The 26,408-nt window shown below is 47.6% G+C and overlaps 1 long non-coding RNA gene across 2 annotated transcripts in view; it reads left to right on the top strand.

The window, feature by feature from the left end:
• The first annotated feature begins 215 nt into the window (after positions 1-215).
• LOC144180284 (uncharacterized) overlaps positions 216-26,408 on the top strand; it is a 64,763-nt gene continuing 38,570 nt past the window's right edge. The window contains exons 1-3 of one of the 2 annotated variants that reach the window (XR_013324364.1): positions 216-343; positions 22,411-22,576; positions 24,200-24,364. This is a non-coding gene — a long non-coding RNA (uncharacterized LOC144180284). Of the gene's footprint in view, positions 344-22,410; positions 22,577-24,199; positions 24,365-26,408 lie in introns of those variants that run through there. The other variant, XR_013324363.1, reaches the window with a different exon arrangement.

Raw genomic sequence — 26,408 nt, 5'->3', positions numbered from 1 at the left:
ATTCGGGAGCCAAGCGCGCAGCAAGCTGATTGCAGATCGCTTGAAGCCGATCAACAATCACCCTGCTCAGAGGAGACGCCGTGAAGAAAGGCGCTTCAAAGTAATCGACCATGCGTGGCATCTCGATCAAGCATTTCCCATAAAGGATGGTAGGCCGCACTCTCCAACGCTATCGAAAAAGTGCGCATGCACGAGGTATACTGATACTGCAGCCAGATGGTGCAGCATGCGTTGGAGGCTGTGCGCGCCGTTGTTAGTATTTCTTTTAATCGACCCCTTGCACCTCGCTTCACAAGCACTGGCTCCGAAGAGGTTCCTCTATGAAGCGTCCATCAAGTGCAAGGTAATTTCAATTACTTGTCCACAGCGATGGGAACCGAACAGCATCATGAACACTGAGCATCCCGGAGACATGAATGCGCGAGTGACCCAGACCAGAGCCATATTTTCGTGCAAGGATTCACCTTCACGAGCGCGGGCGTTTTCAAGAACTTGAAGACTCACAGGAGAAATTGTTAAATCAGTAGCGGATGAACCAGCCGCCCGTCAGGTCTGCAATTGCGAAGGCGAAGTCAATGCACTTGAAATTGCAAATATTTTCAAGATTCCCCGCTTCGTTGCTAGAAAAATAGCACGCAAAGCGGGGACAAAGTGCAGGAAAACCACAACGTTCCAGTTTTACGCTCTGTTTTTGTAGCAACGAGTACCCAACAAGCCCATATTCAAGCTTTAGTGCGGTGTATTCCCCACTCCGGTTTGAGGGTCAGCAGGAGCTGGACAAGCAACTTCATAAAGCATAACAGATTTTTGCTGCTACAGTTGCATGCGTCAAATGAATCATTCACTGCCAGGTACCTGGTGTCAGGCCTTTTATATCTGCGCGGTAAAATCGGCGTCTTTTTGAATTTTCGTGCTTAAACTCATCTGCGCATCACGATCGGAAGCGCAATTAGAATCGTGCACAAATACCGTATTTTGTCGATTTATAGAAACTTCTTTCGATTGAAGCAATATAGTTAGTTGCCAGTAACTAGCCCCTTAGTGAGATTGCCAGGCGCGGTTTTAAAACTGAATAATTCAAATCCTGTGGTTTAACGCGTCGAAGCTACATTTGGGCTGTGATGCGCGCCATAGTGGAGGGCTCCGGATTAATTTTGACCACCTGAAGATCATCAACGTGCGCCGAAATCTCGACGCACGGGCGTTTTCATGTGTCTACTCGCTTGTCCTTGTTTTCTTAGCGCTTCCATTCTTTCTCATCCGAAAAGCGTCCACAGCACAACGATCTATTTTTCCAATTTTCACTGCTGCGACAAATCGCCAAATAGCAAGCGGCGTTCACAGGAGACGTCCGATTGTTCTAAATAATTGGCAGTTTTCCACAGCAACGAGAATAGATCGTTTTGTCGCGGGAGCAGTACCGAAGCTGTGAATTCGCAGGTGAAATTCGCACCATGTAGAACGAGCTTAAGGCGTTGAGCCACTAGTGTGGGTAAACTAGATAATTCGCTCGATAACGTGCTTTTCCTTCCTTTTTTTGTGACGTTTTCCTCCTGCAGGGTGCGGCTTGCCTTTCAGCATCAGCGGTCAATGGGGGGATTGCAGAATCTTTGGTGTCTGACGCTCAGGTACATCGGAGTAAAGTACGTGTCACTTGAGTATAAACCACGCCCGTATGCCACACCCAATACAACATACCCCCCAAGAATGAATACCTGATAAAGCACTTCGCAACAAAATTACGGAAATCCTTTGGCAGTTGTACAACAAGTTGACATACGATTAGTATTGCAGGCAATTGACACACTCTTGAATGTAGCCAAATTTCTGGCTTGAACAATATTTCATCAACACTGACTTGACTCCTATGATGTATTAGCAACCATTCCCATCACTGCAGTTTTCGTGCCGCCTCCTGGGCCTATTCTGCCCCCGTGACCAACCCGCACACCACCTGCAAGAATAAAAAATTAGCCTTTGATTGAACACGTGCCTATGACCCGCCTCCTTGCGAACGTGAGCACTACTGTCCACTAACCACGATCCCTTTGTCGTCTAAGTCACCTAATTTACTCGGATATGCAGTCACTGCGCTTTCTATATTGTTATCGTCGCAGCGCGTTCGTACGCACTCTCTGCTCGTTTCGGCCTCTCATCAGTCCCGCCACCTATCAATTCGGAAACCATTGCCGCTTGACTGCAGTGCTCTGATTGGCGATGGCTTCAGCGAAAGCGACGTCATAACCTGAAATGATGGACACAATTTATTCGACGACATCACGTTCTGTACGACAGTCATATTGTGTCATGACTGGATGCACTCTCCACCTCAATGGACCTTTTTGATAGGTGTTATTGAAGCGATCTCCACCGGCCCTGCAGTGGCTTCTAATTGGCTTTGTTAACACCACTGACAACCGACGTTTTACAAAGCCGGAAAGACGAGCCTGCAATGCAATTCAAAGTTAAATTAAAATATTTCGCCCTTCATAAATGCCCCAGAAACATGCATTCGAGTGCCAAATTTTCCATGGAGAGCTCATAAAGTTTGAAAGATGATATAAAGTTCTCGAAACTATCTTTCGGGAGTCTAAACAAAAAAAAAATTTCGCAAAACGCCTTGTTAGCTCATTTTATTTATATTGTCCCGTTCGGGTAAGAGTTTCTACAGCAGGAAGTTTTAAATCATCGGCATCCACCACAGTATTTTAAAAGGCTACTCAAATAATGTTGCTTTCGGTATTCATAACTCTTTGTCAGATACCTACGCACAACACCGAGCTTCAGAAAAACAGGATCTGTCCATGCAAAGTTTCCTTGCCTCAGAATGTCCGTACACAGCAGGCCACTACCTCTAGTTAGCATCTGCTCTTTCCTCCCCTTTCCCTTCCCACACACAGAATAGCTGGCCAGATATACTACCATCAGGCCGACCTTTCTGTGTTTTTTTTTTTCATTTCATTAAAATTCATCTCTCTCTCTCTACTCTATAGCTAGAGTTTAAAACAGAAATATTTATAGAAAGAGTATCCACAAGCCCTTGTGTCGCTAAAATGTACCAACAAGCCCTTCAGTACACGCCTTTCTTATAAAAAGAGATCCGCTATAAAGAAACAATATTTTATGGAACATCCGTTTTAACAGGACTCTGCAACACTCCCGATAAACGCTTTCACTCTTACAGAGCACGGACCGGCCCTGCGTGATTTGCTCGTCCCAGCATAACCATCCGCCTTCAGCTGCTGCTTTGCTTTATGGCTTTTTTTTAAATGTAGGTCAAGTGCGGTTATTGCTGCAAAAGAAAGGGAGCGGCCAGTAGCGGTTAAATTGCTGTAATGACGTAATTCGAACGCTGAAAGAACTCCAAGACTCGAAAAATAAAGAGGAATCTTTTGAGCGGGCTTCACAGTTATCTGATGTACATAAAGCAGCAATTTTTGGCTAAGGTACTTTCTAATCCTCTTCCCTAAGTACTGGATGTGTCTGTTGAGTATGTCCTGAAAGCATTTAGGTTGAGAAAAAAGTTGAAAAAAGTGTTGCAGGGTTCCTTTAAAACAGCGCGGCATGAGGCGAGACAACGAAGAGGACACACAGGACTTGTGCTGGTTTATGCATTGACAAGTATCCTTTCGGAACATTGCGTAATGGCTGATCGTCTTGGCAAGAGCAGATATCGAAGCCGCGTAAGCGATAGGTGCAAGTCTGATGCGCAGGCCCAGCCGCAAGCCCAGATACTCCATCCGGGTATCCAAGTCCACTGCACGGCAAAAGCGATAGTTGTCGCCAGCACCTAGCGGCGCTGCGCGATTTGCGCGTCGCAGCAGATGGGCCTTCCATTTATGCTTTCCTCTGTCGCTTTCTTTTAGATGCGACGCTGAGAGGAGCATCTCTGCGCGGCGGCCCTGTCCTGCGTGCGTCCGTCGTCCGCGTCCGCACAGCTGCGTCTCTCCTCCGCTCGCCTCCTCTCCTCTCTCCGATAGCGAACACTCTCTCCCAACATCTACGGTCGCGCTGCGCGCGTCTGCGCACTGTGCACATGTGCAGTACTCTCTCTCTCTCCGCGGTCTCCTCTCCTTCGGGCGCGCTGCGCATAGAAGCGGAGAGCCGCGCTCCGGCCAGTCACTCAGTCGACGGTCGTTCGCGCTTGCGCTTGCTCTCTTGCCGTACCCGACGATTGCTTGATGCGACGCCAATGGAGCCCCCTTCAGCGTCGCATCACACCAGGGTTCCCGCGAGGGGAGGTGGGCGTAATTTTTTAAAGTGGCTGTCGAATGTTTTTATTGCTGCAACTGCGGGAAAGCTGGCACATAGCCACTACACCGGTGTGATGACGTAATTCGAGCGCCCTAAGAACGCCTAAGATCGGGAAAAAGAGAAAAAGCTTTCGACCAGCTTTTGAAGTGTTTTGATAGGCATAAAGCAGTAAGTTTTTGGCTGAGGTACTTTGTGACCTTCTATTCTGAGTAGTGGATGTGTGTTTTACTACGCTCTTCAAGCATTTAGGATTTCGAGAAAATTTGAAAAAAAGTGTTGCAGGATCGCCTAAAGGTTCAGCGGTGTTGCTTTGCTCTTTCGACGGTACTGGCTGGGATTTATGACTCTCTTTCCTTCATTGATTGGTGGTTATACTAATATTCCAACCTTGTGCGTGGCCGCCTGGTACACTGCACCAAAATAAAGGTGCTGCTTTGTTGTTGACACCAAATTGCAAAATGTCCATGTCTTACTTTGTTTGGCCGGTCACACTAGTTACGTAGCTCTGGTACAGTGTTAGTGAGGACAGCTGTCAAACTTGTCCTTAATTGTTTACTTTTGCTTTAATACCTCAAGGGACTTTGGGAGGAGGAAGGAGGAATCAACTTTTACTGAGCCCAAGAAATCGGTGGTGCGCGCTGGCACCAGACGGGGTGGTTCCCTAGTTACGGGACCCATATGTTCCCAGCAGCTCCTGGCCCCTGTCTGTCAGTGCGAGCTGAGTCGGCAGGGCGGGGCTGGTCAACAAGGTCTCCCATCGCTCAAGGGGTTGGGGATTGGGGGTGTTGTGGGAAAGGGAAGGAGGGGGGGTCTTGAGTTCTGTACACTCTGCCAAGATGTGCGGCAGGGTGCCCCTCTCTCTTTTGCAAAACGGACAGAGCGTATCGTGTTCCGCAGGGTACATGCGGTTCATCAGTACGGGATGCGCAAGCGATCCCGCCTGCGCTCGACGCAGCATCGTCTGTTGCTGCCTAGTCAGTTTGGGGTGCGGTTCCGGCAGTCTGCACCTCTCCTCTCGGTACATCCGGGTAATGTCCCGAAAGCTGGTAACCGGGTGCGGTAGCTCTTCCGGCTCGTTCTCGGCCCGGATTGACATTTCTCGGGCATGGTAGTCGGCGATGGTGTTGCCTGCTACCCGCGAGTGAGCCGGGACCCACACGAGCTCTATGGCTCTTCCCGGTGGCTTGCACTTGGATAGAATGGCTCGGGCCGCGGAAGAGATTACCCCCCTGCGGAAGCTTCCGTACGCTGTCATTGAGTCGGTGACCACGGTGTCCACGCATGGCTGTGCGAGTGCCAGGGCCACGGCCACTTCCTCGGCAACTGCGGGGTCTGTTGTCTTCAGGGACGCGCTGACGATCAGCCGGTCTCTGGACGTAACTACCGCCGCTGCACGGTCACTGTGTTTTCGGAGCGAGGCGTCCGCGTAGAGGACCCTGGGATTCTCTTCCAGCTTCCGGGCCATTGCTTTTGCCCGCGCGGTGCGCCTCTCGTCGTCCTTGCCCGGCGTCATGTTCCGGGGAAGGGGTTTGGTCAGAATGCTCATCTTCCAGTCTTCCGGAAGGGCTGCCTTGATGGGTACTGGCTCGATCTGCCAACCTAGGCGTCGTAGCTTCGCAGCATGTTTGTATCTTTGTCCTAACAGAAACTGGTTGCCTCTCTTTGTTGACCTCCCTCGCACCCGTATAGTTATCTTTCTCTCTGCTTCATGCGTTATAGCGAACGGGGTCCTTTCCCCATAACATACAGGGGAGCGCCGCAACTTTACCTCTCCCTTCTCCCAACATCTAGGTTCCCCAAAGTAGGTAGCAAAACGCGGTGGTCTTGAAGGTACTCAGTGCTAAAGTCCGCACGAACGTTATATACGTTTGATGGCACATTAAAGAAACAAGAATTGTTAGGCAGAAGCACTGTCCAAGGCGTATTTTTAAGAGCGGAAAATCAGGCACGGCGCCAAGCAGTGCGAGTGAAATGAATCACGTTGTCCTACTGTTCACGGTTTGGTGCGCCGTGCTTCAGTTACGCTTAGGCGCGACGCGAATAATCCGAAGAAGGATGGGACACTTGGGGAAGATATTCATGAAGCATTTCATTCCACCACATCCAATGGCTGGAGGTAGCAATATCTTCCACTTTTATGCAGATTAACTGTACCCCAATAGGCAACAACAACTTAGAGATCCGTCGCCGTCGTGAGGTGCTGCTGCCAGGGTTGCTGTTTAGCCAGCTCAAGTGCTTTCACAATTTCGTTTTAACGAAAGTTCGGTTAAACCAATACTTACAATACTGTATGGCTTATCGTTCCTTCAACTCTGCGCAGTTCCATTCAATTATGGAGAACTGCTGTGTCCATTTGGAAAAGCTAACTGTCGATGCCTCAGTTTACAGACATGACAAGGACGGTAAAAAATTACACCATCTTCCCACGTGGGAACCCTGAGGGGATTCAAAGCCGTGGAGTAGTAGCGTGTTAATTGGTTGTTAGAGTAAAGACACGTGTAGTAGCGTATTAAATGTCTTCTTTATTTATCGAGTAGTGGGGAACGTTTTGCGGCTTCTCGTTCTCGTAGCGAGGAATCCGCTGTTCGACGCTGGCGTTTCAAAGCGTTGTCACGTTGCCGAACGCCAGCGTCCATTGTCAGCTCATCGGACGGCGCAGCGTTGTCTCGACAGAAAGCAGCAACTGAAGGGAGCAGCGGCATGGACCAGGTTATCTGAAGTGGAGAGGAGGAGGGGAGAGGAGGAGCAGCGCGCACAGGTGGTGTTGAGAGGGAGAGAGAGGAGCAGCGCGCGCGCTAGCGCACAGGTGGTGTGGAGAGGAGAAGGGGAGAGAGAGCGGCGTTATCACAGCTGTTGTGGAGCGGAGGAGAGCTGTGGACGCCGGACCCCGGACGACGGAGCCTCAACTAAGAGATGCTTTGCATCTAAAAATGCCAGACCAAAAAAGGAGCATAAAAAAATCAAGATTTCTAAAACAAATACATATATATTACTAGACGGATCGACTCAAATCGCCCGAACAGTTAAAAGATCAAAGAATTGCATTCTGGAAAATTTCTAACGGTCAGGAATGAAAAAAAAAGAAAAAAAAAGCTGCAAAGAAGAGAACATGGCGTTTCTATAGATATGAAAGACCGAATGAGTTCGTTATAAAATAAGAAGGGGGTGGCCGGAAGGGTATCAATGGATAGAAAAACAACACTTTTTTAGGTGCAGAGAAGACAAATTTCCACCCTTTCGTAGAACTATCTGCTCGGATGCATGTAATAATATTCAATATATAACAAGCAATATATAAGAAGCCAAGAATATTATCTTCTGGCTGAGTCATAAGGTACAAGCCGTCGTAAGGGCTGAGTCATAAGGTACAAGCCGTCGTAAGACGAGAAAAAAAAAAAAACTTCTACCCATTATGAAATCTGCGGGAACAGCGGAGCTGTGGATTGTCTTTACAAAAATTCCGTTTAGCTTCGGCTTCTTTCTGGTGCGCAATGCTAGAGTCGGGTTGTAATTGCCATAAAATTCGTTTCTGGATAGATCCTGTAAAATAAGCTACAGCCGATTTTCGTAACCATACTCCCTCTGTAGATGGCAATGTACTGACAACAGACAGTAATTCTTTAACGTTAAATATTTCAATGTGAACAAAATACGACAAGTAAGTGAAACTCGGCGTAATGTTATAGTCGCCTTAGCGTTAATTGTCATATAAAACGGTCAAAACCGCGACGACAATAACGCCGTCTTCGTTCCAGGTCGTGTTCGTTTATGCATCTCCTCGAGGAAAAATTTGAGGACGACTGCACACAAGCGAGCTATACGTTGTTGCCAGTAATATCGCACAACATCGAAGTACGGAATGTAGCAAGACAGCAATCGAGGGAACAAGCAAGTGAGCAAGCAAGCAAAAAAGCAAGCAAGCAAAAAAACAAGCAAGCAAGCGAGCGAGTGAGCAAGCAGAAAAACGGCATATTAGCCCGGGGATGGTTGCTGCTATTCATTCTGGGCTGATTTCCCGTGATTTATCCCGCTGTGTGGAGACGTCGGTGTGGGCATGGCGAGACGCTAGTATTCCGTGCTGCGTTCGACGCTATTGCAGGGCATTGAGCCCCCTGGCAGCTGACGTAGTAAAACGCAAATAATTCCAACATCTATCGGCACGCTCCTTCCGCAGGGTTCAATTCCTTACCAATGCCCAGGTGGACACCGTTCTTCCTAAGAGGAAGTGGAGGATCAGTAGGGAGTGCCGATTTTTGAAAAGAATAAAACGACTAATGGTGGTTGCATTTGTACCAAGGTTTACATAACATCGATTTTCATGGTGGTCCTAGTCCATTCCAAACGTACGAAACCCACCTCCCCTTCCGAAGAAAATCGGGGGCCGATCCACACTGCGAACGTAGTTGCATCGTGTTAGCGTCCTTTATGCTTTAAACAACATCATTACTCAATGTGTCATGTTGACAACATTGTGTGAGTATTGGAACTCGCATGTAATGAGAATTCCGTGGGTGAAATATGGTCGATACACCTCTGTGAGCATAGGCTATCACCCACCTTAGGCGTAACTTTTGGTAGCACTTTCGTTGAGCCCAGTGACCCTGCAGGCAACGTCGAACGCCGAGCTGCAGCTACCCGTTGACGTCTCAAGAGGTCAAAGCGTAACATAAGGCCTAATTTCAGCCCGCCGAATACTTTCGTCGCCTCCTACTCCTACTGCGCATCAACTTTTGCACAATTGGTTTTAAACTGGAAGGCACGGGAGAAATAGTTCACGTAAGAAACCATTCACGCAAAATCGGCTGAGACATGCTAACAGTGCTTTCGCACTAAACTAGAGGGGCTGAGCATTGATATAACTGGATCTTTTGCGAGAATAACGTCATTTGACATCAAAGCGTAACGTTAGGTGCAACCACACTGACGAAACGCGTTACTATGTGAGGTAACACTTTGGTAGGCTTCAGACTGCGCACATGGGACACACAGTAGGGCCACAAACTTCTCACCATCGACCCTACTAGTTCTCGCTCTCTAAGTAATTGATTTATCGATTCATTGATTGCTTGCTGCACGCCCCAGCATGCAGAGAGGGAGGCAGTGTCTATAGAAACACGTGCTGCAGTCGCTCACGTTCCTGCTTTAAAGCGTTTGCCAATGCCCTACCGAGTCTGTGCTTCTCCGTGGGTTTGTATCGCATTGCTAGAAGAACAACAGCTACTGTCGGGTGTGCAGCGGAGCTTAAACCAACTGTTTTACTTAGGCGCTAGACGTGGTAATATAGCTAACACAGTAAAACTTTCTTTACTCGATTGACCTGACAGCTTGACAATACAAGCTGGTTAAACGTAAGTATTGCTACGATCACCACTGCTATCCAACGCTGTTTTTTTTTTAACACTGACAGTGAACACAACCGATAGAGATTGTTCAGAGGCCTGTTTCGTTTAAAATGTACATCTAGTTATAGGACGTCAATGTACCTCTAGTTTGGTCGTTGTCTCCGCCGTAAAGAAGGTACAATGCTTTGTCGATGCCGCCTAAAATCGACAAAGGAGATTGACCTCGAAGGTCCATTTTCTCCATAACAATTGTTGGCTTTGTCTTCGTGTGGGGCGTTTGGGGTGTCACCGCAGCACAGGTGTCCGCTTAATTTTTATAGCGAAAGCAGTATTAGTCTACCCCAGCCGATTTTGTGGCTGTAAAATGTGTGAACGCGTTTGAAGCCTCTCATATTTTCCGGTTTATTACACGTTTTGCGAGGAGGCTGATGCGCACTACATGGAGGAGGCTACGCGTATGCGCGACGGCCCAGCCTTAGGCCTAACGTCACTCTTTGTGGTCGTCGTGAACCGGTACTTGCAGCTCGACGTACGATAAGTATGACGTTGCTTGGCACGCCGTGTAGCTCAACTTGAACGTGACCTAAAATTAAGCCTGAATGTAGGGCGTTCCTAATGCCACGCTTTGAGGTCTAACGTCGTCAACCGATACCCACTGAAAAAAGTCCTCATTGCAGTCATCGTACTTCAATCGGCGAGCTTTTGTAGACGTCGTAAGGCTTAAAAGCGAAACTTTAGGCCTGAGCTACGCCGCATACGCGATATTTCCAACTGTTTATTCTAACAAAATGCAACTCACTCATTCAAAAGCACATACCTGCGGTGGTGTATTGAACTACGCTTTATAATAATTGAGGATGTGTGGGGCTTTTGCACGTTAACAAAGTGTACTGTTGGGTGAGTTGGTAGTTCATTTAAAAAAAATAGCTACAGCGCGAATAAAAACAACGACACCACAAAAAGACTTTATTCGCGCTGTAGCTATTTTTTACACGTTATTCAGTGGTTAACGCAGTTCAATAGCCTGTTATCATTCTCCTTTCACTGGTTATTAGCACTTCCTAGACAAGCTAGTGCGGCTAATTAAGTCGGCGTAACTTCCACCTTCGGCAGCGCTGCACAAAACTATCGCGTGGATATTTAGCAGCGCAAGCGGAACCGCCGATATCGGGATCTTACGCTCCCGTCCAGCCCCGCCGTTCCCCGCTTCTCGCGCTCCCCTTCGTCTCGGAAAGCCCGGCCGCCGCTCGCGGATGGTGTGAGCAAATCTGGCGCGTTCGAGCACTTCCATCGCCAGCATTATCCAATCGATCGCGACCAGCTGACTTTAAGACCAGAGGAGCTCCTTGGCAGCTCGGCGCCACTTCCGGCGCACAATGAGTGATTGCGGCGGCGAGTTCGAGCCGCGCGAGCTCCGGGCGCGGCTCCTGAGACAACAGGCGCTCCTTGGCGCGAGGAAACGCGGTGACGGAGGCGGTGGCAGGCATTTTTCGAAGCAAGGCGCCGTGGGGAATAATGCCTTCCCCTTCGTTTCCATCTGGCCGTGCTTTGTGTTACGAGCCGGTGCTAGAACATACGGCGGAAGGTTCGCTAAGGATGTATCGTTTGATTGTGATTGATTGCGCCCGAGACAGAAGCCAAGCAAGAAATGAGCGCCACTGTTCTTCAAAATTTCGTTTGTTCCGAACCTAGTCATTGAGGGAATCAGCGAAAATAGTAAAGAGATCCTATACCACCCGTAAATGAGAAAACAAAACAAAAAAAAAACATGCGGATTTTGTAAAAACAGTCCTGCGAGGCGCCAGAAATCATTTGGCGCAGAATATACGCACTCAAATACGAAAACAAAACCCTTTCGGACTGTCGACATCAAGATTTTGCTGTTTTATTTTGAAACCTCATTTGAGGCGCGATTCAGTTTGCCAGGTACACCGCAGTAACGGTGTTCGTTTTACAACCATGAGGCTCGCTATGAATAGGGGACACGTAATACAATGCGCGTTTTTCGCTCGACTGCATTACACTAGCAATGGAGACGCCAAGTGGGCAGTTTTCACTCGCCGCAGTTACACTCCCGTAGGACCCACATCAAAGGGCTTCTAACGCATCTACATGAATCACAAGTGATATTCTGGCAGAGACATAATCTGGGTGAGTTTCCTTATCACGCGAGCACTCGGCTTTGTAGGGGCTTGCTCCAACGCTGTTCTCTGAATGTGGCATGCACGTACTGTGGCAGTCTAAAGTATATATTATCGTATTCTTCCAAATTCATGTGCGGGAAATATCCGCCGTCCCGAACCTCAAAGGTCTCAAGGTAAGTTAATAAATACAAAGTAAATTTTATGCTGCAGAGGCGACTAAAACCAGAATGGAATGCTAGTGGAGGAAAAGCAGAAGTGGGCATATAGCGTACACTCTAAGAAAAAAGGGTGTGGTAGTTACTACCTTAAGGGTGAAACAGGAATGTATCATATATTACTCCCTAAGAGGTAGAAAGATTCTCCCTTTAAGAGGGAGGAGCGCGTTTCTACCCCTAGGAGTGGAGGAAGATTTCCCCCTTTCGTGAGCTAATGGAGGAGCGTTCCTCCCCTGGCAGCGTCGCTCAAGCAAGGCTTGTCATGCGAGAAAGGCCTAGCGAGCTGATCGGTTTGAGGATCGAGGAAGTACAAATAAGTAGGTTACTGTGGTTGTGTGCGCTTAAAATGCGCTAAAATAACCAAGAAATTACCTACCGAGCACCAGAACTCCGGTTAGCAAGCGATGTCGCCAATCGTATATGCGCGACTTCTTGCATTCGTCTCGCTGCGCGCCCCGCCTACGCGTTCAGAGCGAACGCGCCGCCGTAAACACAGTAAAAGTCATACCGATTGCTTTCAAAATGCCGCCTTTATTTCCGAAAGGCTCGTAACCCCGCCGTTCACCGCACACGAGATCACAAGCATCCAATGCGGCCGTTTGAGAACAACCAGTTGTTATTAGTCGTCTTACCTTGCTACAACCGATGCATCAAAATGCGGATCGTCTGCAATGGTAAATCTCAGCGAAAAGGCAATGCAGGCGACACGAAAAACGTATCCGTCGCTGTCGCATCCTCGACAATGCTCGCCCTCTAGCGTGCTCGAAGCGCTCGAAGTAAAGCAATCGTAAACGTTTTAAAATGACCGATAGATGACGCAAAAAAAAAGTAGGGGTGGGGAGGGGCAGCTACTAAGCATCACCATCAGTGGGCACTTACATCAAGGCGTTTCGTTGGTTTCCTTTACGGATAACGTATATTATTATAGCAATTATAGCCAACATCACGGAGGCCGCATTTGGGCGGGCACATATTGGGAAGAAACATAGCACAAATCGACATACATACACAAACACAACACAGCGAAAGGCACTGCCAACACACAATACACGCAACACACAACATCGCAAGCATAATACACGTACACACCACCACATACAGTACACTTTTCACATGTCCGCATGATCACAAGCGACAACTAAACATTGATACGGCGACAAAGTATTTATAACCCTGATCACCGAGAATGAAGGTAGGAACAGTGAAATCGTTGCTTGTTTCGATAACCCACGGTAGTGCGTGAGCCTTAGGTGGGTTTTGTTATTTCATCAAATGTAACCCGTGCAATTGCAAACTTTTATTAATTTGAGGTTTTGTAAGAAGCAGTAAAATAACTCAAAGAACAAAAAACGTTTCACGAAACAGTACGGCAGGTATGTTTGGGTAATGACACTCATTGCCTCGACTTCGCTCTTTTAGCGTAGAGCGCACCGCTGGTCTGGCAACCATTCAGCCAAAATGTTACCGAATGGGGGTTTTTTGTTGTTTGTAACTGATACGCTGCGGTCCGTGCTCGTTGACGAAAAAAGGGGCAGTTTGTTATCACCCCTGACCTCTTTTACCCTTGGGCGTCAGTATAAAACGTCCACAAATGCAGTGGTAACGTTGAACAGGGCGCAGGCGAGTCGCCCACAGCAAGCATGCAGCGGTGCCCACAGAATGTGCTTCAAACACACGGCTGGCGAGCCGTGCGTTAGCGTGGCGGGCACATGGTAATAATAAAAAAGAAAGACAGCGTGAAAACAAGCAAGCAGCACACCGCAGGGGAGGCGTTGCTCATAGTCGTCGTATGCGCCCGATCGGCGAAAGCCACAGTGCAACGTTGAACGGTTTCGTTTTCGGCGTCGGCGCCGTCAGCAGATTGCAGACGACCGGGGAGAATATTTCCTCCCCCTTTTCGGTGTTTCGTAGAAGCCGTACAGAGGGCGCTACATGTAACTAGCTAAAGGGAGAATCTCGCTGGTTCGGGGGAAAAAACCCCGATTGCCTCCCTTTTTCTACCCTTTTTTCTTAGAGTGTAGGAATGCTACTACCTGCAAGCAACAAAATGTAGTTGGATTTGGCATTCTGACGCTGATAGACACGCAGAACTACAACCAGCTAGTGTGTAGTTAAAACTACACACTAGCTGCTTTAGTGGGAAAGCACGTGACATCTCCCTAATGCAAAGGTGATGGTCAGTGATCAATCAATCAATCAATCAATCAATCAATCAATCAATCAATCAATCAATCAATCAATCAATCAATCAATCAATCAATGTGTAAGGTTTGCTCTTGATAGCACTGACTTTTTCCCTTACAATTGCAATGGAGCGCATTGATAAACTCGGCGACTTGACTTAGCGGGAAGTGGTGCTCGTAACACAGGAGAAAGCTTAGGTGCCTTCGTAGTTATTTTTCTACGTGACTTTGAATTTCCCTGAGGTATAATGAGGATGTGCAACAAAACAGCAGTTCCATCGCACATAGTAATACCATCACTGCCTCGCGCTGCGATCTATACCGTCCATACCAGCCGGTTCATGCTGGGAAAAAAAATGGAAATAGGGGCTTGCTAAGAAACTTTGCTTTCTGACAAGAGCTCTCTGTCTTTGTTATTCTTCTTTTTTCACTAATGACACCGGCTTCTGGAGTTTGTGAACAATATTAACGGCAACGCTGCTCTTAAAAACCCGAGATGGCATTCAAGAGCCGTTACGTAAGGCGTACGCTGTTCACGGCGTGCGATGAGAACCCGGCGGCCATCCATTTCAATGCCAAAGATTGCGCAAGGCGGCGCTGCCGAAAAAACACGGTGCATCTGGAAAGAAAGTTAAGTGCCCCGATTCAATTCCCCCTGAAGAAAGGCTTCGCGTCAGTTCTGAAGCTCAAAAATTACGCGTCTATGTTATATTCTGCGCCTCCAGTATTTAGTTTGGTCCGCCCTTACTACAGCAAGACTTTTGGTTTCTTTTTGGCCCTCGTCAGCTGTCGTCGCCCAGTTACTGTTGCCGCTCCGAGCTTTCAACATCGCAGCTTGTATCTGCCTCTGGCTGCGCGTGTGCGGGCACAATGGTGAGGGCTGAGCGTCGCCCCATTTGCATTGGCGCTTTTGTGTGCGGCGCTTGGCCGTCGGGAGTTGCCAGGGCCGATTTATGACACGAGTTGCTTCTGTGGGGGAAGCGTTAAAAAGAAACTAGGGTCGAATGTTCGGGCGCTAGACAAAACTGATCGAGGAATCGATAAAGGGAGGATGAAACTTGCGGATCGGTCTGCAAATAAAATCTTTGCATGGTTCGCTGCAGTGAACCGCACAGAATGCTGATTATCTGCTTCATTGGTACGGAGCCAATAAAAAATTAGCAGTGGGTTATCTCGGCTATGCCAGGATATACATAGCCTGAGCTAAGGTTCAGCTGATTATTCTTAAGTTTCCTGGTTCTGTAGGAGCTGATTATCATCGTACTGCTGCCAAAACGATTTCCAATCCAATTTAATTCAATCCAGTCCAATCCAATCCAGTCACCGCAGTGGCGGTGCCGGTGGTGCCGGCGCACCAGCTGTGCGCCGTGAGACGTCACTGCTCCTCGCGCGTGCCCTCTAGGAGCATGCGCAGCACGGCTCTCTAGGAGCCACGCGAAACTGCTCAACCTCGGCCAGTGTAGCTCACGCTACAAAAATGTAAAGGGACCCCTAGGACTGAACACCGCAGGAGAGAACACAGCGGCTCGTCCTGTTCATCTGCGCTTCTCTTTAGCACGTGAAGGGTTATTTTCTTGAAGGTTGCTAAATCGTCTTTAAAATCTTAACATACTTTTAAATCGATATACTTACGTGGCCAGTTTGGGGAAAGTTTGGCGTCTCAACGTCCTGCTTCGGGCTTACAGTGCTGCCAAAAATCACATGCACTGGCATGTCTACAAATCCACCCACACTACTCCCATGTCCACTAAGATGAATTGGTGAGACTTTTAACAAGACAAAAAACTGCTTTCGATTTGTGGTAACACGCGGAGCCTGCACATGAAACTTGCTTTATCTACCGTGTAATTATTTCATGCCACGCCACCTTCTCTGCTTTTCGAGCTTTAGTGAGGGTAGAAGGCGTAGGATGCGGACGCGGTGTGAAAAGCCGGTAGGCCATGGTCATGTTCCTCGCTACTCCTTCAGCATAAAGTGCATACCACCGTTTACAACTACCGCGGTAAGTGCAAAAAAAAAATGGAGCTTTGGTGCTACTGATAGCCCACTCAAAATGGTTTGAGCCCACTCAAACACCGGACTCATTCCTCGCCGTTGAAATTTAAGCGCGAACTAAAAACACCGACGAGAAAAAAGGACGACACCGTGTTTCTAATGCGGGCTTAAATTTAAACGATGTATGTTTACTAACTAGCTCGTCTCTCTATTTTACTCCTTTCTCGTGTCTGCAAATCTTGAAGTTCAGTGACTTGAACGTACCAAAGAAACATCTGCAGCCTGAATGCGCTAAGCGGTACGCTTCTATATTAACTTTAGTGACAAGTTATTGCCAGTTTAAGACTGATAGGGTTTAAACATAAATAAGGTTCGCTTCCATTACTCGAGGCTGTGCTACGAAAACGCAGACTCAGTAGTCAGCTCGACGATATGAAGCATGAGCGAAACCATTTCTGCTTGTTAAAAAAACAACATTTAGCAATAAACAAAACATTATGCTTTCATTTGGCAGATGCTTCAAATCAGTGTCAACCTGCAAGTAAAAAAAATTACGTACGCAGCGATTCCGTCCTTTAGGGCCGGTTTTTCAATTTTTTTTAAATGTAAGAACAGTTCGGCAGTGACAAGCAACTTTGCTGGCTGCAGGTTACGTCTGGTGATTACGTCCATAATTGTGTTTTTTGAAATGCATGCACTTATGCTTTTGGATTTCACAAATTGTTCATGGTAAAGTTCAGGAAATTAGGACAGCGTATGTAATTAAACTATCAGCTACATTGTCCGTTTAGCAATACTTCTATCTGAGCGCGTTAGTTTTTCTGGCTCAGGTTAACCGTTGCATCCGAAGGCTACGCAGCGCATTCTCCCTCATGGCTGGACCGGTGGGACGAGATCAACGTCAATTCCTGGCTCTCCGTGTAGCCGTTCAAACAGCAGGCACACGTCTGTCGTTGCGACATTGCAGCACAAAAGGTGAAGAGGTGTGAGCAAGCAGAAACACAAAAGTCGCGGCAACTTCTTCTCTCCTACAAAACCCGGCTTGACAATGGGAGTGATGCCTGCATTCACACGGGGCAAGGAACACAGAACCGTCATTCAGCATTGGCATTCAAATCGACCAACTGCTTGTCTAGTGCCCTGAAGGAGCAACCTTTGCTTTTTCGACAACAAGGCTGTCTTAAGAGGCCAACAAATATAAAAATAGGTCAAACAAACGCTAAGACACACACAAAAAAAGTATTCAGGTGCTTTTCACCAAAAGGGAAAGCAAACGGAGTGAAGAGTTCAACACGACGAGACGTTGCATTTCTAGCGACGGTGCTCGCAATGCGACGCTGCACAGCGGCGTTTCGCAATGCGATGAGAGAGTGCCACGAGAGCAGGTTTGCCTGCAGGCGACATGATGCGTCAGACGGGCGACAAACGTTCAACCCAGGGTTTTGTTCCCGTCTTTTCTCGTTGCTTTTCCAGCGCGGATGAAGTGTCCTTCCTCAGGGCTAGATATTCCGTTCAGCCCCCTTTTCTCCTCGGAGCTGCCGTTTCCCGCCCTTTGTTCCCGCGCTGGCGAGCGTATGGGCGCGCCCACGCGTAACAGTTCTGTCTTCTCCGCGTATTTATACCGCAAAGCGAGCCTCGCGAGATGTCAGTCTGCGGTCGTCGCCGGTCGACGCGTCTCACGCCCTGCAGAAGAATCCCTCCAGCGTGCGCAGCGGAGAGAAGAAAAATAAACTGCGCGGTTGCGATAAGCGAGCGGGAGCTGCAGATGCCATGGCGGGCTCGGAGGGCGGGCAGGGGAGGCGGCGTCACACGCACAGTTGGCTTTGCGGCGCTGGTTGAGCTTTCCCGCCAACACTATCGATGTCCTCGCGTGTCGAGAGCACGTCATCGGGATGTGAGAAGAGAGATGCGAGCGGCCCTTTACCCTTCTTGGCTGCTTCCAAGTCGCCTGCTTTCTTCCTAATGCTGTTCTTGCTACTGCTGTCTTTCCCGCCATCTTTTTAGAGGCCTTTTCTCTCCATCTTGGTTGCGCCTATAGCTGCGCCTTCATAACGCAATCGTTCCCTTTTCGTATGTCCCGACAGCGTTGGCGCCGAGTTGGGCGCAGTGCAAGGCCAATCAATGACTACTACGAAGTATTCGACATTTGATACTGTGCTGCGCAATCGACGGTGTACTGCGACTGAGACGTTGACGAGAACACGGGCATCTGGTGAAGCTACCAGGTTGTTCGGGATTGCAATTACGGACTGTGTACCTGAAACCAAGACTCTTATTTTTTTCTGGCACCGGTACCACTGTTATGAAAAGAGATCAGAGAGCCTGTTATTTATTTATTTATTTATTTATTTGTTTATTTACATGGTACTGCCGACCTCTGGTACAAGGTCCTTGGCAGGAGAGGGCGGTAAGAAAAAAAAGACGGAAAAAGACGCGACATGAAGAAGTAAAGGGAGCAAGAATGTGGCAATATGCCTGGGAAAGGTTTATGTGTAGTGGCATTATTGTAGGCACAATATAAAAGACAAAAAGAAGGCACCAAAAAAAAGAAAAGAGAAAAGAGAACCTGATGCACGCATGCGCAAAAAGATTTGCACTGAGGTAACAACCTATTAGTATCGATAAGATACGAGGCATCTTTTCAGTAGCAATTTCATCACAACAGAACGCGACAAAGTGAGCAAAAAACTGTCTGTGGGGGGAAACCAGGAAAACATACAAGGGAGCCACAAAGCACAACTGCACACATTGGTCGTCAAGTTACAACTGGAGGCAAAGAATACAAGATATACAACTTCCGTTGTATATCTTGATGGAGAGGGGAAATGTACACAAGATGTTATTTTTTCAAAGCATTCATGAATGATTCGACCGTCCTACATTCTACAACGTCAGCTTTAAGCCGATTCCACTCGCGTACACTACGAGGGAAGAACGAATTTTTAAAGTTGTCGGCTTTTAGTTGACGCGTACTAAAAGAACACACCGGGACGCTCGTTTTCCAACGCCTCGCGCTAGAACGCTTCGTGTCTCAAAGACACGAGACTTACAGCAAAGCTGTATACCTCTACCCCTCAACGGTTTCATCTCTGGGGGCAAAAGCACCAACGCGCCAAGAATACACTTATACACTGCATACTTCGCCTCTCCCAAGGTTTCACGTTAGTGGAGATATCCCAGGATTCTTTTAAAATTCCTACGCTGTGACGCGTACTGCAAGCGCTGTTACGGAACGCGACTCTAATTAAAGCAGAATTCAATCCCTTATCTGCGCGCGAAGTTATATCACAGTGCTAAATACAACCAGTGTCAACAAGTGGTCCGATACGGGAGCGACATGCGTACAAATGCGTATAAGATAAGGACCGTGCAATGGAAATTTTCAACCCAGTTCTCAACTTGCCCATAGAAGTAACCATGAAGTGATATAACCGGAAATGGGAACACCTTTATTTTTAGCTTGATGGAGCTGCAGTCATGCTTCGTGACCTTATCACGCGGCAGTGCTAGACGCTGATGGAGCGAAGTTGCAGATATATTAAGCGACATATCGTTGTGACTTTGTGGTGGCTTTTAATGCAAAAGCTATCATTTGCTCGCTGAGCGAGAAAGCCGCCGTGTCAGAAATGCTGCAGATAAATTCCAAATGACGGCCAATACATTGCCGTTGGCTGCAAACGTAGCCAACAGAAATTGGAACGCAGCTTGGAGCACAACAGAAGGAGGAGTGACGCGGGTATGAGAAAGCCCACTGTTTGGCCTAACGGCACACTTTTAGGCCTTACGATAAATAATAGGTAGTCGCAATTCGATGTACAATGCGTATAACGCTGCTTGTCACGTCCATAGGGACAACGCTAATATCACCTAAAGTAGGCCTAACATTGGAGGTTATCCATAACGCCGCGCTTTGCCTTCAGCTCCTAAACAAGCATTGGCTAAGGGGTTCATCATACCAGCCTACCAGCTTTCACATTCACCACAAGTAAGAAGTGCTTTGGTGCCCTCGGAGATTTTTCTCGCAACCGCTGCTAAATAACGAAGCTGAGGCCCTGAGGGCTTTCTCTGCAGTTCTCTTGCTTGTTTCCTCCAGTTGGAAACAAACTTTTTATTTTTCTTATCTCCACCTAACTATCTATGTTGCTGCATTTAAAAAGGGACGACTAGGTTTTGTGCATCATTACGCTGTATTTTCACAAGGACACGCAGGGTAGACGCTATTAGTAACAAATGACGCAAACAGCAAACCATGGCTAAACAGAAGGACCACGCAGGGCTTAAGAGAATTGCGGTAAGGTACTACTAGGTTAGCTTACTATGTCGCCTACGGGGTAGAAACTTGGAAGCTCACTGAAAGGGTTCAACCTAATTTGAGGACGACTCAGCGAGCAATGGAACAGAAGATGATAGGTGTAACATCAAGGGACAAGAAGAGAGCGGGGTGGGTCAGGCAACAAACGAGTGTCAAGGGCATATTAGTAGAAATCACGAAGAAGAAATGGGCGTGGGCCGGGCATGTAATGCGAAGGCAAGATAACCGTTGGTCATTAAGGGCAACAGAGTGGATCCCTAGAGAAGGAAAGCGTGGCAGGGGGTGGCAGAAAGTTAGATGGGCAGATGAGACGAAGAAGTTTGCGGGGATAAATTAGTTTCAGCACAGAACCGCGGTAATTGATGATACAAAGGGTAATGATGGTGGTGGTGGTGGTGGTGGTGGTGGTGGTGGTGGTGGTGGTGGAAGGTGGTGGTGGCGGCGGCGGCGGAGGCTAGGTTACACGAAGGGGCCGGCATGATAGTATCGGGGCAGCAAATCTCTTTCGACTGGCTGCCATCCGAGACACACGTACCGTACTATGTACAAAGCACATTACAGTTTTGCCAGGAGGCTTTCGCCGAGAGTAAAGGAATTTCCCCAATGGGACGTGAACCGCCCAGCTATGGTGCTACAGAGTGCGCAAGATGAGAAGCGTAACTGCGAGGTCCTCACAGGATGGGGTAAAAGTGGTAATTGTGCGCCGAGTAAGAAAGTTAAAAATGGGGAGACAGGGCTTGTATCCGTTGAGCATAGGACTCGTTGCAGTCATAGCTTGCATCATATTTCTCCGAGCTGAAAACTCAGTTCATATCAAATGATATGAACCCCCTGCTATACAGTGATAACCTCAAAGCAGAACTACTTGTTATCTTTTACCTAATTGTACGAACAACGACAACATTAATGACAGGTTGTTTAGTTGTCGCCTCATACGTTTTCTTCTATACAGGCCGCTAGAACCCCATGTTAACCGAATTGATAACCGAACTGATTGTTAACCGATTTGAATTGATTATTAAGCAATGAACAGCAAAAACAAATTATCAAGCTGAATGTTATATTGTCAGCGTCCATAGAAATATGAAGTGGGGACCGATATCTTTATCGAACAAATGAAACATGAAAATTGTTAACGTAACGAGCAAAACAGTTTACATTTTATAATGAAACATTTTTTTTTGAACAAACAACTAACGCTTCGCCTATACAAGTTTAAAAACAGGATTATTAGGGGCACCGAGTTTTGTTCATCGATGTATACAGGTAGTTTATAAAGCATTAGTAAGTTCCTAAACAATTATCTTGAATTACAGAATGCGATAAGGCGCTCAATATTCCGGTTTCTCTTTAAGAGGTTCTACACAACTAGCAAAGTAACTCACATTTATAAAGAAGAGCCAACAAAACTTGAACTCCATTTCAACCAACTTGTCACCAGAGGAAAACAAGGGAAAGTTGCACGCGCGAACAGCCTCAGGAAACAAAAACAGGCATATAAAAACAGAATCATTATGTCCTGACTCATGGCCCCAGGGTTGCCCAAAACCGAGGCATTTGGTCCACATCTGGTTGTCGTCGAAAATGCAGCATTCCGTTAAAATGCGTTTTAGGCATCCAAAGAAACTCGCCGTAAGAAAGGGCGAAGTAACGGTACATCTTGTCCATTCGTATGGGAACACTTTTTTTCTGCCATGCTTTTTTTGTATAGCTGGAACAAAGGTTGGCGTAAGGAGAGGGGAAAGAAGGGAAAAACGTTTTCGAAAACATTTTCTTTTGTTCGTTACCTTAGAGAAACAGGAAGACGTAAGGTGAGGGACTCTGAGTCAAAGAAGAAACCGAAAGGTAATGGTAGGCGTGGGTGGACAGAAGACGCCCGACCGGAGAACAATATAATAGGGGATTACTGGGACAGCTGGCTTTGTTGATTTCTACTCTCTCTCTCCTTTTATGTCAATCTTCAAGATTCAGCTATCAAGAGATGGCATCACAAGACCCTGGAAATCCGCCACGGGACCGCGGGCAGACGAAGAGGAAGCGAAAAATCTGAGCGACGCAAGTAGGGTGGACCCCGTGCAATGCTCATCCGCCTAGACAGGAACATCTCCGAGGCTTACAGCTCGGACCGGAGGTAAGGATATATCCTCACGTGTGCAATAGAAATAACAACGAGAACAATGTCACACGTCGCGGTTTTATTGAGGCTGGAGGATTCCAGCTGCGCAGCGTTCCGTCTCAATTGCTCACGAGACAAAAACTGAAAAAATCCGGGCCCTTTAGAAAAGAAGGGGACATCAGCCTTTTTTGTGGATAAAGAAAAGTACGCGGCAAGGAAGAGGAAAGCCTCTCAAATTGAATGTAAACATAGACGCAAACCCTCCCCTTAACCATTCCAAAACCCTTTAACAAACTGTTATGATCAGTTTATTGTTGTCATTCTTCTAAAAAGTACATAATTTAAAATGGTTTGGTTATGCAGGATTGGTCAACCAAAGGAGTCGCAAAGCCTTTTCTTGACTGCATGCATGTTATCTTTGTGGCATCAGACACGCCAGAGCACGAATGCGCAAATAGATATTTATACAGCGCAGGCATCTTCTCATTTCTTACTGATTGCTGTTTTATATGTATTTTGATTGTAGCTTTCACATCAATTGGTAACCGCGCCAACCACAGTGCCGAAGGAGTAAGCTCGGAGAGTTTATAAGATAAAAAAACGTTCAAAAACAGTGGCGCTCAAGCGCATGGCAAAAAAACCCCAAGTGAACGAATCGTCCCTCGCAGCGCCTTCCAATCCTCCTGCGTCAAAAGGGGCGGAAAGTAAGACGATTAGAATAAGGGCCGACGTGCCAAAACGCATTTCTGTGAGCGCATAAAAAGGCCCAGCTGCCAGCAACAGCAAATTCCGGTTAATGCCAAGCGTTACCCTCGTCTCTTCGAGGCGCTTTGGCGAGGACGTGCAAAGACAAAGTGAGGCTGTCAGCCGCAGCCCAGCAGAGAGACAATTCGTGTGTGCGTGCGGAAAGCGGTGCTGCTAGGCGAGCATATATGCATTGTGTCAAGCGCGCGTTGGTGAGAATGCAGATATCCGAGGAGCGCACGCACTGTGGACACGCTGCGGGAAAATGTCTCCCCTATAGGACATCTACCAGCTTTCTTTCTGTTGTTGTTGTTTTTATTTGACGTGAATTTAAAAAAGGCAGGAAAACGCAAGTGGACTGTTAGGGCGAAGAGAAAACGGGTCGGAGGTTATGAGCGGGAGGGCCAAGGTTCAAACTTCGTGCTGTTTTCCTTTCCCAAACGCGCGGCTCCAAGCTCCCACTTTCTATTGCGACCACCGTCGCTTAAGCCCGGGCACGTGTGGCATTCCGGCACCCCTCTTCTTGGGCTGCGGCCCCGTGCGGTTGGAGCGACATTCTGAAAGCGTTTCCACGGGGTCTTGCGCGCAGAATTCAGCCGCGCACAGATTTGAAAAAGCCGGAGGGGTAAAACGTTCATTCGCACCGCCGCGCTTAGGGTGGCACAGTGACTGCGCTGAGCGACAGCTCGTTCCCTCGCTTTTCACCTAGCCCGCTCGTTCACTCGTGCGCAAACCAAAGGCAATATCCATCTGCTCTCCGTTTGGTATGCACGACGCCGCGTTGAGACATCGCCGCAGTGTATACCGACCTTTGCCGAGACGGAACGAGTGCAACGTATACCCCGAGTCAAAAAAAAGAAACTGCGCTGAGCGCTACTTCCTTTGCCTTGCCAGCATGCCCCGGCCAACGCCAACATCATTTTCCCGCTGCGCCAGTCTGCCTCGTCTATGCTCTTTGTTCCTTCACCGGCTGCGTGCTGAAAACGTCAAAAATCTCATCCGCTGAGCTGCACGCGATGCCCCGGGGGCCCCAGTTCGACTGGAAACAAACGAGCCGAAATTCCCACCGCCGCACAAAGAATAAAACGAATTTCTAATTTCTCCATTTCTGTCTTTTTTTCTTAATGGCATATTCCACTACCTTTTGGTCTCCCTCTGCGCGTCTTTTTGTGTCGGCCTCACACGGCGTGCGATTAGCTTTTAATTTTATATATGGAGGCTATAACTTCATTCGGCGCAGAAATTGCCTGAAGGGGGACAGGTAGCCGTTTTCATTTCCCGCAAGTATCGGGAACATATCTATATTAGGCTTTTGAGGCAAAAGGTTTATAAATAAAGAACAGTTGAAAATAAATCCCGAAGTCGTGGTGGAAGCGCTTTAAATTAGGCAATTTTTCATTACGGCGAGAAATGCCAGCTCTATTTGAGGTTCTGTGATTGGTTTGTTTGTTTACTTTGTGCCTACTTTTTCTTCGCCTCGCAAAGCGAAAGTCGGGCATTTGCTCTCCGCAAATTGATAGCTGCCACCTTGCCGGTACTTTAGTCGCACTGACGCAATAGTCGTTCGAGGCGGTTATAGAGAGATATATGCTTTATTAAGGCTCGTCTTACGGCAAAAATTCATTTATTCCTTAATGCACGTGATCCGCACGCGATTTCCTGCGTCCATTTGTCTGTCCATTCGTCTAATTCAACAAGTGCTATTTCCTTAATTTTAAATATACTAGGATGTCGCCGTCAAAAGAGAAAATCTTCCACATCCTACTATCACTCTGTACACCATTTACTAAGTTTCTGTAGAGTTATAGGGAGAGGTACCGTAAAGGTATTAACTAAAAAACTAACAAACTACCTAACAAACCAACTCACTAACAAACTAACTCAATAACTAGGAAACTAACTCACTAACAAACAAACTCACTAACAAACTCACTCACACAATCACTTACTCACTCGCTCATTCCCTCACCCACTCATCCACTCACTAACTCACTCACCCACTAACTCACTCACTCCCTACTCACTAATAAACAAACTCACTAACAAACAAGCAAACTCCCTCACTCACTCCCTCACCCACTCACTCACCCACTCACGTGAACGAGAACGTGCAGGCACGCCTGCACCGGCCCTCACAACCAGGACGAGTTTCGAAAAATATGCCAGCGATCATTTCGTATGGCGCGGTCGGGTCTGCGACCCAGTTGTGGGGCAGTTCTGTTAGAACTAATAGAGTTCCCTTCCCCACTGTTCACTTTATCCTCCCTCCCTCCATGTCCTTTATCCGCAAGGGTTGAAACTGCGACCATTAACGGACGACTGCTTGTTCGTGGTAGCAAGCGCAGCTCTTGTGGGGAACACGGCTGTAGACCATCCTGCAAGTTTTCTTCTTGTGCCAGTGGCCAAGCCTTACAGACAAAGCACGCTTTAAAGGGGCAGTAAGAGAAATTGCTTTGAAAATGCCACTTGTGGTTTAGTGCGGCAAAAGTGAAACGTGGTAGTCAAACACTAACGAGATGTTTTACGAATCTTCCCAGTAAAAGTTGTGTACCCGGTGCGTGCTTTTAACAAAACAACGAAATGTCACGCCCGCTGTACCCGTCCTTTAGGAGCGGTCTGCGAGCATGTGCGCACAATTGTTGTGTTGGAAAAAGCCGCCAACATAATTTATGCCGAAGTATCGGGCGTAGACAGAAGCCGGGGCTCTGCGACCTGTTATTCAAACACATCAGGGGCAAATAAAGTATGCCGCATTTAAAAACTTATAATACCAGGTGGCGCAATTTTTCCGCATTGTTAGTTCGTGATGCTGTGGACGAAGGAATTCGTTGTCCCCCATGCTGACGTACGCAGGCGTCCCCATGATTTTTGCTCTTCTATTTTGGGGGTCGATTTGACAGTGCCCGCTGTGCCAGGGGGGCCGCTCATCCGGACTGGTGGCTTTAGCAGGCTTTTTATAGCCCGTGAAAATTTTGCGGGTTGTGGTCTTCGCGAGCGCTAGTGCGATGGCTAATTCCTGCACTTGTTTAGTAAAACAGTAGCGCTGGTGCCGAGGTTTCGCTTGATGGCCACCACTTCATTTTTGTCCATTGACCAAGGGAGT

This window comes from Haemaphysalis longicornis, unplaced genomic scaffold, assembly GCF_048455015.1.
Source record: "Haemaphysalis longicornis isolate Haplotype H1 unplaced genomic scaffold, Haemaphysalis longicornis Haplotype H1 scaffold_4, whole genome shotgun sequence".
Taxonomy (NCBI): domain Eukaryota; kingdom Metazoa; phylum Arthropoda; class Arachnida; order Ixodida; family Ixodidae; genus Haemaphysalis; species Haemaphysalis longicornis.
The sequence above is the reverse complement of the archived record's forward strand: the minus strand, read 5'-3'. Positions and strand labels throughout refer to the sequence as shown.